Source organism: Chrysemys picta, chromosome 2, assembly GCF_011386835.1.
Source record: "Chrysemys picta bellii isolate R12L10 chromosome 2, ASM1138683v2, whole genome shotgun sequence".
Taxonomy (NCBI): Eukaryota; Metazoa; Chordata; order Testudines; family Emydidae; genus Chrysemys; species Chrysemys picta.
In genome coordinates this window covers 85,346,173-85,359,928 of record NC_088792.1, presented here as the reverse complement: position 1 = coordinate 85,359,928, position 13,756 = coordinate 85,346,173, and the positions used below count along the sequence as shown (strand labels likewise).

General features: G+C 40.6%; 1 protein-coding gene and 2 long non-coding RNA genes across 5 annotated transcripts in view; 1 reads left to right on the top strand and 2 right to left on the bottom strand.

Annotated features, from left to right (window-relative positions):
• CTNNB1 (catenin beta 1) overlaps positions 1-5,587 on the bottom strand; it is a 32,664-nt gene extending 27,077 nt beyond the window's left edge. The window contains exon 1 of one of the 2 annotated variants that reach the window (XM_005278593.5): positions 5,192-5,587. The gene's annotated coding sequence lies outside the window, so the exon portion shown is untranslated. Of the gene's footprint in view, positions 1-4,817; positions 5,020-5,191 lie in introns of those variants that run through there. The other variant, XM_065587119.1, reaches the window with a different exon arrangement.
• Positions 5,588-7,237: 1,650 nt separating this feature from the next.
• On the top strand, positions 7,238-13,347 carry LOC101931694 (uncharacterized). Of its 2 annotated transcripts, none has more exons than XR_010599167.1 (3): positions 7,238-7,378; positions 9,182-9,243; positions 13,208-13,347. It is a non-coding gene; the product is annotated as an uncharacterized LOC101931694 (long non-coding RNA). The 2 variants fall into 2 exon arrangements; XR_006172373.2 differs by lacking the exon at positions 7,238-7,378 and adding an exon at positions 8,362-8,497.
• LOC135981949 (uncharacterized) lies at positions 9,108-11,198 on the bottom strand. Its single transcript, XR_010599168.1, has 3 exons — positions 11,065-11,198; positions 10,681-10,754; positions 9,108-9,217 (listed from the first exon to the last, which is right to left on the bottom strand). It is a non-coding gene; the product is annotated as an uncharacterized LOC135981949 (long non-coding RNA).
• Positions 13,348-13,756: the final 409 nt, after the last annotated feature.

Genomic DNA, 13,756 nt, shown 5'->3' with positions numbered 1-13,756 from the left:
AGTAAGATAATTGACTGGAGAGTGCCTCCCAACAATGCAGCACAGTGAAGACACCAGGATAAGTCGACCTAAGCTATGTCAACTCAAGCTACATTATTCACATAGCTGGAATAGTGTAACTTAGGTCAACTTATCCCAATAGTTAAGACAAGCCCTATGGTTGCACCCCCACTGTTATAACATGTTCACAGTTCCAGCTACTTTAACTACTCTGGCATAAGCCATTCCCACAATATTGTTAAGCTTTTGTTTATATGCCCGCCTTCCAAAAAACCCTTAACCAAGAATTTTATTAACTTTGAGATCAATTACATGTAGTTTTGCTTACGGTGGTAAAGGTCTCAGTATTGAGCAGTAATCCCTTAAAGTTTAAATCATTTAATTTTGATACTCAAGTCACTGCAGTATCACCACATATACAAAAGACCAAATTTAAGACATTCCAGACCCAAGACTAGACATCCATGCCAACAGTTGTGCTTAAATTGCCATGTATAGGAGAAGAAACCATTTTTTAACAAGGTTTTGTATGCTGAACTCTACACTTTATCAAGAAATGTGCTGAGAAAAAAAAAAGTAGACCTCTATACTAGGTCCCCGTCCATAAAGCAGCTTGACAACACTAATATCTTGCACCAAAGTCCTGCTGCAGCACTTCTGCATAATGAAGTCTATGACCTGACTCAATCCTGTGAGTTAGTGCAAAGATAGATGTGAGAAACTCCAAGACTGAATTGAACTACACTATTAAAAGCAGTTAATGTTTCCCCATTAGTCTCAGCATCTTAAAATTGAAGAAATTAAGCAGTTATAAAGTTACGAATAGACTAAATGAAACACCAGAACACTGAGAAATTGTACAGCTAGGGCACCAACTGCTCGGTCAGTCCGATTCCATGAATGGAATAATTTGGAAATATAAGCACTCCTATAAAACTTACTCCAGTACTTTGCCTCCTTGTGACTTTACAATCTGGATGTTAGTGAAATTTGACGCTACAATACCCAAAGAAAATTTGATCAACACCTTTCATTTAACCTAGTTAGTTTGCTTTTAGTATTTGCACATCTCAATGTGGGATGTTTAGATTTTTGGCCACTTGAGGGCATCTGTATTGTTGCTAAGCCAATGAGAAATATATAAAGATATTTACTACAAGAACTAGAGTTCAAAGGTTCCCTTAGAAATCTATGCATGTTATGGGACAATACTCCCATTTAGCAAACAACCTCTTCTTGTAACATCTAACTCTATTTTAATCTTCTGTTGACAAGTGTGCCCTGAATGTATGTGATGAGTACATTTTATATTTAATAATTCATGCTAAATTTAACAGGATTATGCCGATTGACAAACATATTCTTCCATTTTGATTCATGTTTTCAACATGAATATCGTTACTGGTAAAAATCTACCTAGACAGACCTGTTCTAATGTTAGTTTTGTCAGAGACCTGCCTACTATTCAGTTCAGTATGACAGAGATTGCAGTGACAGAGCTCCAGTTGAACTAATAAGTACTTAGTCCCATTTTATTCATAATTTCCTGAAACAGACTGAAGATGTTTTAGAGTTAAGTTTTGTGTCAGTGACACTGTGGATTGCAGTCTGTGCCCAGTCAGAAGCAAGAGTGTCTAGACTACCTGGATGTTAATTTATTCAATTATTTTACTTCCTTCTCTTGGGAGACATTAATGCAGACTCAAAGGCAAAACAGTTTTACCAACCTACCACGGATTTTTCATCTATTCACACTGTACTATGTTAAAAAGTTTAGTACATATCACAGAAGACAATTTTCAAAGTAAGTATCCCTATCAACTTCTAAATCAGAGTGTCACATTTTTGTTATGATCGGTGATAACACCACTATTCCCTTTTTAAGGGCATCAATTTTTCTAGCCAATGTATCACCAGAGACAAAAAAAACTTCTGACATGGAAGTTAATTTAATTGGGAGTTTATTTTGAAAAAGTCTGGAGTAGAATGCATAGCAGGCACTCGAAATACTGATTTTGCAGGCTTTGATAATGCTGTGAATTATTGAAGAATAGCAGTACTGTATCAGGATGTGGCAAATTTATAAAATCTAATATTTTGGGGTAACAGTATACTAAGAATCTGGTTTTAATGGCAATGTCTAGCTAGATCAGAATTGCAAGAAATGCACACAAGTTTAAAAGGAGAAGCACAGTTTGCCTCACCCATCCTTTATTATGACAATTGTTTCACTTGATAAAACTGTGCACTAGCCCAGGGCAGCAGGCAATTAGAATTTTGTAAGACGGAGTTAATTTGCAAATGACAGAATGTATCACACTAAAGTTCACAAAGCCTACCTAGATTTTCAGTTATACACCAATAAGTACAAAGTTTAAAAAAAACTAAAATAGCAGAACTAAACGCAAATCTTGAGTTCTGTAAAAGCTGCCACTTGCAAAAAAAAACCACTTACTTTACATGCCTTAATAAAGCAGAAATCATTCAAGACAAGCTTAAGACACTGAGGCCATCAAGAATGACTTCACATTACTCGATTTCCTGACTACAATATGTAGATTCTAATTAAGTCATGAAGCACAAGTTATTCAGTTTACTGCAATGTCACAGCAACCCCTGTATTAGCCTAAACTATAGTAAACTATCAGCATGAACAACTTTATTGTTATTGCTATGTCTGCACATGCATTCGAATTTCTTCTGGCTTTAGTGACCATATTAAGAATTTGATGTCGGATAAAACTTGGTAGAGCCCTACCAGTGAATTTTATCAGATGAGCAGTCAGACTCCTAGATATAAAATTGAAAAAGCATAAACTTATGTTTTTTGTAGGTAGAAATTGGTGTAAAGAGATTACCACACGTGGGCAGTGAATGGGCAGTACCTAATTCTAAAATGCCAATGTCCATATTCTTCTACCCCCCTCCCCCCCCCCCAAAAAACCACACATGCTATCTTGGACTCTGATTAATGTTTTTCTTCCTTTCATTAAATTGGATCATTTCATACAGTCAATCCTATGTTTTAAGAAAAACTGTTAGGCCTGAAGCTTAAATTTCAGCAAATCTAACCCAGAAAGACGGTTATAAGTAATCACTGCAACAATCACTTTAGCATTATGCTAGTACATACTAAGCAGAAAGCCTAGCCCAGTTTTTGTTGCACAAAAGTTGAGGGGAAGAAGGCATAAATTGTATGAAGTTTAGAATTTTAGTTTTAAGGTGAAACAGATATGAGTTACAATTAAACTGACAGGGTGCTTTTAGCTTGCGGGTCAAGCCTTACCTTGTATTAGGTCTTGTGTTACATCTTTACTTAAGATTGGTCTCATTCTAGAGGCCATTTTCTAACCCGCCCTTTCCTGTGAGGAATTTCACATAGGGTTTTCACCCTCTACTACCCATTTACACCAAGTGAGACACAAGAAGATCAACTTAGATTCAAGCCTCTTCACTACTAAATTTTGAAGACTGCTTAAATAAATAAAAACCAGCAAAGTCAAACACTGGTCTCCTACTCTTAAGATAATAGTTTGCATTTAATAGTACATACACGTGATTGTGTACAATGGTGAAATTTAAGTATGTGTAATTCAGCTCTTAAAGCCACATTTAGGCACCTAAACAAATTATTTTTATTTTCAACAGTGCCAAGCATCCAGAAGCTGCCATTGATGTTAATGGGATCTGCAGACTAGTACTTTTGGAAGTTAAGTCAAGTCACTTGTCTTAGGCCAAGATATTCAAAAAGAGTGTCTATTAATTTAAAATTACAGCATATTTTACCACATTACCTGTTTTAAACTTTGTTTATTAACTAGTAATCTGGCCAAATAATCATCTTCATTTTATACAAATCTTAAATTCAGTCAAGGCTTTTAGAAGTCTCTTGGACTTTGCATGCCAAGTCATCTACAGGTGATAAACCCTAACACAGAAGAGTACACATCTTGCAATAACATTTAAGATCAGAGGCAGCTCTCCTGTTCATTCTGGTCACTTTCTAATCTGAGTCTACTACACTCTCATAAACGAAGTTCTTATTTTACTAAAACCCCTCCTTGATTTCCTTCCACTGACCTCAGCATACCAGCCCACCCTCTTTCCATTCACCACTTGCATGCATATTTTGGGGGAGGGGGAAGACCACAGATGTCTGGAAGATACAGGGTATCAGAACAAGAGTCCTTCCATACAGAAGAGATCAAGAAAATACAGCAATCAAAAAAAAAAAAAAGCCTGCGTTTTTATAAGTTTTATATAAGCCAAAGGGAACAACAACAACAGAATTGGTCCACAGACTACCTCCCCTCCGAAGGATCAGCTCTGGAGGCTAACCCCCCACAACACACTGCATATTCTGAAGTGGCCCAGTGCAAAGCCAGCAAGTTTTCCTCCCCCGGTAGGAGAGCCCCAAGTCGCCTGGCTCGTTCTTTAACGAGACTCCAGCTACTTGGGGTGTTTTAAACTCGCTTTAAAAACACCCAGCTCCGGAGCAGCTTGAACTCAAGACACCCAGCAGCAGCATGGATACGAACAGGAGCCTCTCCTGCAAATACACATGCAGCTGAGACAAAAGCCCACAATGCAACAGATAACAGCCCCTGCAGTCAAGCAGCAGATTAGTTATTGGATAATTACATAGTACAAACAAACCCGAACCCGCTTCCCTTCCCCCCACCCTCCTGCTATCGGAGCCGTGCTGGAAAGCCCGCCAGCGCCTCCCCAAATCGGCCCCACGCTGCTCCAAGCCCGGCTGCAGCCCACAGGCTCTGCTGCGAGCCTCCCACCCTAGAGCCGGGGTGCAGAAAACTCGCCTCGCCCCGCCACAGGCAGGGGCCCCTCCAGCCTCCCGAGGGGCACCTCGGAGCCGCAGCTGCCGCCTCCAGCCTCCCCAGCCACGCAACTGTCCGGACCGCCCAAGTCAAGCGCCCCCGCGTCCGAGCAGCTCCCCACCCAAGCACCCCCCTCCCGTCCCAGGGCCGGGCCCAGCGGGGACCTCCCGTCGCCTCCCCGGGCAGAGCCCTCCTCCGCCCTCCCAGCCCCAAACCTCCGCCACCGGCCGCCGCATTCCCTGGAGAGACCCCCCCGGCTCCCGCCCCCGGGACCAGCGCCCCCGCCGGGCTGGGAGCAAACCAAGCGCCGCCGGCGGAAGGGAGGACGCGGGGAATTAGCAGAAAGCGCCACTGACACTGCGGGGAGGCAAGAGCGCAAGGTTCCCCCAGCCCCGGTCTCCGGCCGCCGCCTGGCTCCGGCTCTGTCCGTCCGCGCCGGACGCTCCCCTGCCGCCGCGCTGCCGCCGAACCGAGCGAGAGGCTTAAAATGGCGTCGCTCGCAAGGAGGTTCTTATAGGGAGCGCAAGACTCGGCTGTATCCTGCCGCCGCTGCCGGGCTCGGCGCGCAGCATTCCACAGGCACCCAGCGCCAGGGCAGGGGGAGGAGAAATAGTGCCTGGCTCCCAGGGCGGAGGGAGACAAAGGGCAGGTGTGCGCCGCCCGCGCTGGGTAGCTCGCCCCTGCGGAGGGCGCTGGGGGAGGCGAATGGAGTTGCAGGGCAGAGGGGGTGGGGGGGAGTCTGGGAACACAGCGGGGGGGCGGGGGCGCTGTGGCGAACAAGGCAGGATGGGAGCAGTGATCCAGCAGAGAGGGAGGTGTGATGAGGCCAGGATGGGGAGGGGGTGGCGGAGACACCTTATTCTGGAGATTGGGAGAGAGAGACTGGTTCCTTCCTGCCTGGGAGAGAAGTTGCTGCCGGGGGGGAGCAGCAGTGTGGTGTTGTTCTTAAAGGGGTAGTAACTACTTGGCAAGCGATCGGCCTCTGAGTCCCCTCACTCCCCCCATAACAAATTAGGATTTGCGAGCTGGGGTGGGGGTTTTTTACATGCAACTAGCTACAGAAACTGGTGTCGTGTTTCCCAAATGCTTGTTGTGGAGCCCAGTGCCAATAATAATCCCTCCGCTCCTTTGCGTTTCCGGCAGCACTGAAAACTTTCTGATTTACAACAGAAAACAATAATAGTTTCTGAGATCGGCTTGCAAAAAACCCGGCGATGCCTCCTCGCCGCACACACTTTGCCTTGCTGGATGCCCGGTGCCCTGCTTTCCTGTCCGCCACTCCTTTAAACAATTAGTGGCAGTGAGTCTGGGGAAGGTGGTTATGAGACTCATTCACGTAGGCGGAAACGCGTTCTGCAATTCCTTTATAAATATTTGTCAGGAAGCAGTTGCCAAAGAAAGTATCTAGTTATGCAATGGTTTTTTGGGAGAAAACTCGGCTTTTTCGCCTTCTGAAGGAGTTTTAAAAACAGGAAAATATTATGAATTACACAAGCTTCTCCACTGCATGCACGATCTTGCACATGTATTTCAGCCTCTGCATGCACGATCGTGTATCGTAAACTGTTTTACACACTTTTGCATGTACTATCTTGCACTGGCAAAATATGCTTAACATCTTTAAAAAAACTATATGAGACATACACCAGTGCAAGTTCACGGTTACAAATAAAGAGTTTATGTTAAAAACAACAACACCGTACTTGGCTAGAACAAGACGTGATTTTTTTTTAATCCATGGTTTTGCATTAGCAAAGTGTATGTTTCACCTATGTGGGCTGTTGTATTTGTTTTTGTATATACCAACGGTGTTGCATTGGGGTGTTTCATATAGGATTGGGATTTTTTCATCATAATGCACTAGCAAGAACTCTGTTATAGGGCCTCTTTTTTTGTATCTTGAACTGCATATAATTCCCATAGGCTCTTTCTGCTCCTACCTGATCGTGTACCAGCAAAGAATATTTTTACACATAAGCGGCTCTTTCTTTGTATGCGAAATCTTGCACTAGCGGGATGTTTTAAATAGGCAGCTGATTTTGCCACTGGCGAGACTTATTGTGCGATCTCTCCGAACGCGCGATTTTGCACCGACAAAGTATATTTCAGGCAAACAAAACTGCCTAATATATGGACTTTGTTTGCAGTGTCGCCTCGAGGAGCGCTCAGACCGTGCATACTTGTTGGAGTCGGAAGGGAAGATGCTTTAAAGTCTTCTCCATAGGAAGGAACGAAAGTGGATCGCCCACTGCTCCCGCTCTCGCGTTTCCTGTGCCAGGGCGTCCGGGTCATTAGGGGCGCGTTGTATTGACTCCGCTCGGCCCCGTGTTTTCCTTGGGTCCCGTCGCAGCCGCCCAGGCTCCGCCTCACTCATCCCAAGGGGTGGGGTTCGGGGCTGGAATGGCGAGCGGCGCTTGGGTGCCAGGAGGCCACGTGGGGGAGCGAAGGTGCCTCCTTTCTCCTCGACTTCCCTTTTTTCATCCCACTCCTCGCACGCTTTTGCCCGGGCAGGTAACGCCGGGCACCCGCAGGATAGAGCCGGGGTAGGACGGGAGCAGAGGCTTTCTCAATTGGGGGAGACTTAAGTTACTATTATAAGTTAATGAGCTTTCAAGGGATTGGCTCTTTAACGGCCTCTGTTTTTACTTTCCGTTTGAGGGCATGCAACAAACTTCAGCCTGGTCCTCACAGCCATTGCCCTGTTGGGGCCATTCTCCCACAAGCTGTCCAAGCTCCAAAACACAACCCCTAGCCTCTATGTGCTGTGTGCATAATCCTGCAGTTAGGGGCTTTATGCCTCCCATTTCAAGGAAGTACTGGGGACCCACTTTCATTAGCTAATATATAGCTCCTGATGCACAGCAAGCTGCTTTGAATACCCAGATTGAAAGACCCACCCCAATAACCTCATAAGAAACAAAATACAAGAATCAGGCACAATACTTTCTTCTTGGATCATAACCTGAAGGTTTGAGACTCAGACTCTGGCCGACTTCCAGCAGGAGGAAGCCTTTATTGTTCAATAAAACTATTCTGCTGTAGGCAGAAAGGTGTCACCATTAGTGGCATTGCAATTTGCATCAGGCCTTTTCATTCTGCTTTATGATAGCTCTCCAACACAGCGTGGTTTGGGGGGGTTAGGTTGGAGGCTAGCAGCAAAAGAGTTGGGTTCTTTGTGAAACTCCTTTTTCCCCCAACTGCTTTGCTGCATAACCTTGGGCAAAGTCTGTATCGATCATGTATACCTTGGCTTCACCCTCTGTAAAATGGGGATAATATTACTGACTGACCCATCTTTTAGATTCTTAGATGAAAGGTGCTATTTCAGTGGAAAGTGTTGTTATTGGCAAATTCACTATAAGCAATTCCTTTGGGTCCTTGATAACAACAGTAGAATCAGTCAAATGCCCTTGATGCACTGCATGGTCCCAGATACCTTTCAGAGTTTCTTTGTGTGCTGTCCTACCCCCTGAGGGGACGGGGCTGCTGGAGCCTGGATTTTCCAGGAAGGGTAGTGTGTTTGCTTCTGGCCTCAAGGCTGTAAACTGCTCTTCTTTTTGACATGAGGTGGACCATTGGAATGATCCTCTTTTAAAGGAGGTTTAAAAACTTTTTAAAATTATAAATTTCAGAAGGCCTTCAGCAGATTGTGTTGCCTTATAGTGAGTTGAAGAGGAGTTATAATGTATATTTTTAGTAATTTAATCTGTACTTGATTTATTGCAGAGTTGTTATGTTTTGTATCTAGGCAGTAGGCAATTAACATTTTAATTTGGTTTGGTTTTGCAGTATTTAGTTAGTGAGGAGTTAACTATTTACTAGATACTTTCTGTTTTGTGGAGCTAGCTGAGAAGAGCAGCTATATGTAAGTCTTACAATTGCAATTTACTTTAACTTGTAATATCACTTTGTTTTATAACAAATGTTTCTAAAATACGATGTAAAACAGATACTGTACAGTATAGCAAAAGGGAAACATTTTGTCTTGGCTATTAGAATGCAGGGCTTCAGTTAATGAATTCACAATAAACAATGGAATATATACAATCAGTCTACTTATTGTCTCCCTAGCCCCCAAGCATTCATTTTATATATATATATATATAGCTTTAAAAGTTTCTTAAGAGCTGATTAGTACTTTAATAAATTTGTTTTGGTAACCGTTTGTTAGTTGACTATACTGCAGACTTCTTTAAAAAAATGTCAAACAGCCTTCTAGCAAAACCATTGTGTATTTCTGCAATGAGAAATCTCCGCTGCAAAGGAGAACTTCTTGGTTAAATTGTAAAAGATAATGATTCAGATCTCTCACCCTTTTTTTTACATCCTTGGCATTGTTTTTGCAGAGTCAACTTTTAACTCCACACCACAGTAGGAAGCAGCTAAACAGAAAAAAAACGGGATAAAGGTAAATTTAGTTGGTCACCTTTCTTGCTAAGGTTATTGGAATATAGCTATGTCTTCTTAAAGCACATAGTAAAGAATAAGTAGCAATGGTACTAATACGTACTCAAAGCAGAATGAACAATTAAAAATATATTTAAATCACTGGGCCTGAATCTTTGATTTCCCATACAGATGTTAAAAAGCAATTGGCTTCTAACCATGCACGTTTTAGGTGCAGATTACAGACTCAGTTACAATCTTGTTAAAATGCTAAGTGTTTATGTGTTCAGTTTAGCAACGCCACAATGCAGCATGTTGGACATTTAAAAAAAAAATCTTCCACTGAAATTAAAAGTGCGGCGTATAAAAACATATTTGCTCTTTTCGTGGAACACATGGCAGGGCAGAAAAAAATAAAGCAAATGCTTGTAGCATTCAAACATTCTACTTGAGACACAGGATTAAGTAATGTAATGCTTGCTGCATAGTTGGGAAATATCTTTTATTAATACAAGTCAAAAACTTTGCTGTAGTAAAACAAAGTGCTCTCTCAGCCAGACCCAACTTTGGTAAAATACTACTGTTAGCAGACACTTTAAACAAGAAAGAAAAATAAAGAATTAGCCACGTTTGAGCTCTTGGTTCGGTTTGCTTTTCTCGTAAAATAATGAGACAAAAAATGTTGCAGATATCATAGTTGTAGATCATCTTCTTGAAATGAAGGCAACCATAAAACATTAATAAATTAGAGTAAAAATGACAGGTCGAAACAGCTAGTTAGTTGGTTGAAATTACATAAAATAGAGCACTCTGTAAGTGTTGTTCCAAATATTAGAAATAGTTATTAGTGACCAGAAATAGTCATTAATGACCAATACACTTTGTTTCAACAAAAAAGACTATTCTTTCATTTTTATGTTTTTCTTCTAGAGACATGCAACATTTCTGTTATCCGCCTTAATTTGTTTGAAAGCCAACAGCAGTTTAACTTTATATTTCAGGTGTGTTTCAGAAACTGAAAAAGTCTTTAACTGATTTAGCAGCTGAGATATTCCTCATCACAATATCCGGCATATTAAGCAGTAGATACAGCAAAACTAAACAAACCAAAATGGAAATTTTGCCCTTACCGAATACATATATTTTTACTACTTACCAAATTAATAAAGAGAATGCTTTACATTTATAATATTAATGGTAATTATTATAATTATGGCTAATTATGATCAAGGCCAACAGAAATCCACAAGTCTGTTCTCTTTTTGAATTTTGTCATATCTAGTTTCCCACAGAACCCAAGTTTTCATTTAAAAATGTATATAAATATATGTCTGACTCTTACTGATTGTTACCTTGCCTTCCTAGTTTAAAGGAATGTGTGATTGCTGTGTTCAGCCAGCCTTGCAGAAAAACTAGCGCAAACAAACTAAAACAATAGACGCAAAGGTGCAATACCTACCTCCTCTCCCCCACTCCGCTCCATCTACAAGAAGCCATTTATTTTTCATATGGGTAACCCTTTAAATGTCAGTACTGTAGAAAGAAGAATGCTATATGTGATCAGAAAGAAAAACACTTTAAAAATTGAGTTGGTGTTTTTAAAAAAATGTTCAGTTTCAGTCCTGTTTTTTTAAGAGTGATTAGGACAGATTTTCCTATTCAGACTGACCTTTCCCAATTAATATGTAATCTGAAAATATTAGACATCAGGATAAGAGTTTCATTTAACAGACGTCCAAATAGGCTATTTTTAGACTAGGAGTTCAGATTTGCAGTACATCTCATAGCTCAGTTTAATCTTTTGATTTCTTTCCAGCTGCAAAGGCTAAGTAGTTGTAAATACCTCTTGTCAATCGAGAAAGTTGGCTACTCTCACACAAGCAAGTAACTAAGAATCCACTGGGCAAATTCAATGGGAGTTGCTCTGAAAACTTTCATTTGGGTCTGCAGTGTGGTAATAGTAGTTCATGGCAGGTCTGTAATTATACAAAAGAAATAAGTATATATCTTAGACCTTGATTCTGAATTTCTTTGCAGCATGAAATATGGTTATCACCATACTCTAGAAGTAAGTATTTATGGTCATCATTGAAAGAGTATGAGTAATGGAGACAACAACTAGATACTCAAATGACACAAAGCGCTTACAGTATGTTTTCCTTTCAGTGTTCTTTCAATGCAGAGTAAATATCATTCCAGCTCTTAGAAATCATCATTCTTTCCCCTTTTTAATTTCAAAATGGTTGCAGATTTTTCACTCACGAAAAGGTTAAAGGCGTTCCCCATCGCAAGAGGGATTATCTTACCGGAGGATTCTGGGACTGCAGATGTATACTGCGGCAAAATCCTAAATTCATCGGAAAAAAATCATCTCCAGACCCCAGCTGCTAAAAATAATAGAATTATAGTAAATCATTGATAAGATTAAAACATAAACCCATTTTTACATTCCAAAGTGTTTTAAAACATGAGTCTTTTCTCTTAATTCATTTCTTAAATAATGCAAATTTTAAAGTAGCTTTCCTATCCCGAGCACGCAGCGCCATGAAATCGATAATTTTTGATCTTTTGGTTAGTAGGCAACATGGTGAGCTATTGCAGTGACTGCAGGCAGCAGACATGTTCTTGTCAGCTAAAAATTTTCATATTGTTTTTGAGCCATTGAGATTTGTAGATGGGATATAGCCAGTTATACCTTCAGCTCGCCCTTTGCTGTAAGGACGTAAAACAGCACAGTTTTAGATATACATATAAATATAGATATATATTTTAAAAACAAGAAGCATTACTGGATTTTAAACAAAAAATTATGTTAAAAAGAGTGGCTGGTGTGATTATAATCACATCATGCAGGGTCCACGGTTTCCATTTAGTGAAATTTCGCAGAGGGCAAGTTCTTAAGAACATCCCTGCTGTGCAGAGTGAAAAGCATGAACAAACCAAAGACAGAATTCATCTGTGTTTATATTTTACAGACAATGAAAAACCTACTCTTTGTATGCCTTTTTTTCCACCTTATTATTTCATGAAAACTGCAGCATTTTCCCCACCCCCACCCGAACTCTCACCACCCAGCACTGCGGTGTGCGGTGTTTCTTTCTCTCTTTTTTCCCCCCCTCTTCTTCTTTTTTGCTTTCACAAATTCTGCACGCGCCATCTTTGTCTATTGTTACTCTTTTCTAATTTCAGTTACCCATTCTCTTTCAAATCAGTTAATAAATAGAACGCTAAATGCCTGATGGATGCCTGTGTGTTAAATTTTGGTCCCCATTTTGCTCTGAAAAATAATAATAAAAAACCCCACGCCCCACCCCAAGAATTTTCTAGTATTACCGTAACCTGTTGTGTATAGTGGTTATAAAAATATTATTAACATAATAGCAACAGCTGCAGCCTAAATAGAAGCTAGGAGATAATTAATGTGCTACAACAAATTAATTTGCTGCAGGTGCTTGTGCTCTGAACTGCGTAACCCAAACCATTTCAAGTCTGAATACAATTACTATTCTCCCCACATGCTAAAACAAAATGCAGAATGAAATATCTTGTTGTTATAAATATCTTGTGTGCGTGTTGTCAAAGACCATCCTCTCCCCTGAACATTTTAGCCATCAGTAGAGAAGTGGAACAGACAATTTAAAAACCCTAATAGAAATGTATATATATTTAAAGGCGCTCCTGTGATATGTCCAAGCTTGAAGATGTAATGTCTGCCTATATATTAAATTATACCATTCATCTCTAACCTTCTGTATTCCAGAGCTTTGTAGGTAAAGACATACTGAGGTATTGCATATGTATAATTGGGAAGGTGTGGGTTGTAAACATCTCAGTAGTAACTGATGCAAATTTGTATATTTTCCATTTACTTTATGGTAGAGAAAAGCAATTGTATTTGCTGTTCAGGTTATAGAATCTGCAGTGAATTAGATGAAGAATTTTACTCTCCTCTCTGATAAACAGTGTTAATGGGAGCCGGTTACTAGTTTACCTTTCAGAAATATGCCAAGTAACACACTGCAGCACGCTAAGACTACAAGGACTGGAGGCTGAGTGAAGCTAAACTGCCCAGAAGCAACTGTCCATTTTCATTCTTGCACCACAGTTCAACGATTAACTTTGGGCATGTAAAAAGAACATACAGACGTAATTGCCGGAAACATTGTGAAGAAGCTGAACTGAGGCTGAAGTTTAGAACTAAATTGCGCTGATTTTTCTTCATTAACATTCTACTAATGGCATCTTAGAGAGGTGCCACCAGTACTCCTCGTTCTTTTTGCTGATACAGACTAACACGGCTACCACTCTGAAACCATTCTACTAATGGAAATTAGTTTTCTGTCTTCATTACGGCAATGTACACCACACTCTTTTGAAAATGTAATTAAAGCAAAGAGTTGTATATTGTGTATTTTAATAGACTGCTCATTCGCTGAGTAAACTTAAAAAAATTATTCTGTAATCTAACAAAAGTAATAGTGTGTGTATCCTAACAGAACTATAAAACTAATTTCTTGGAGAGTGCATAGATTATA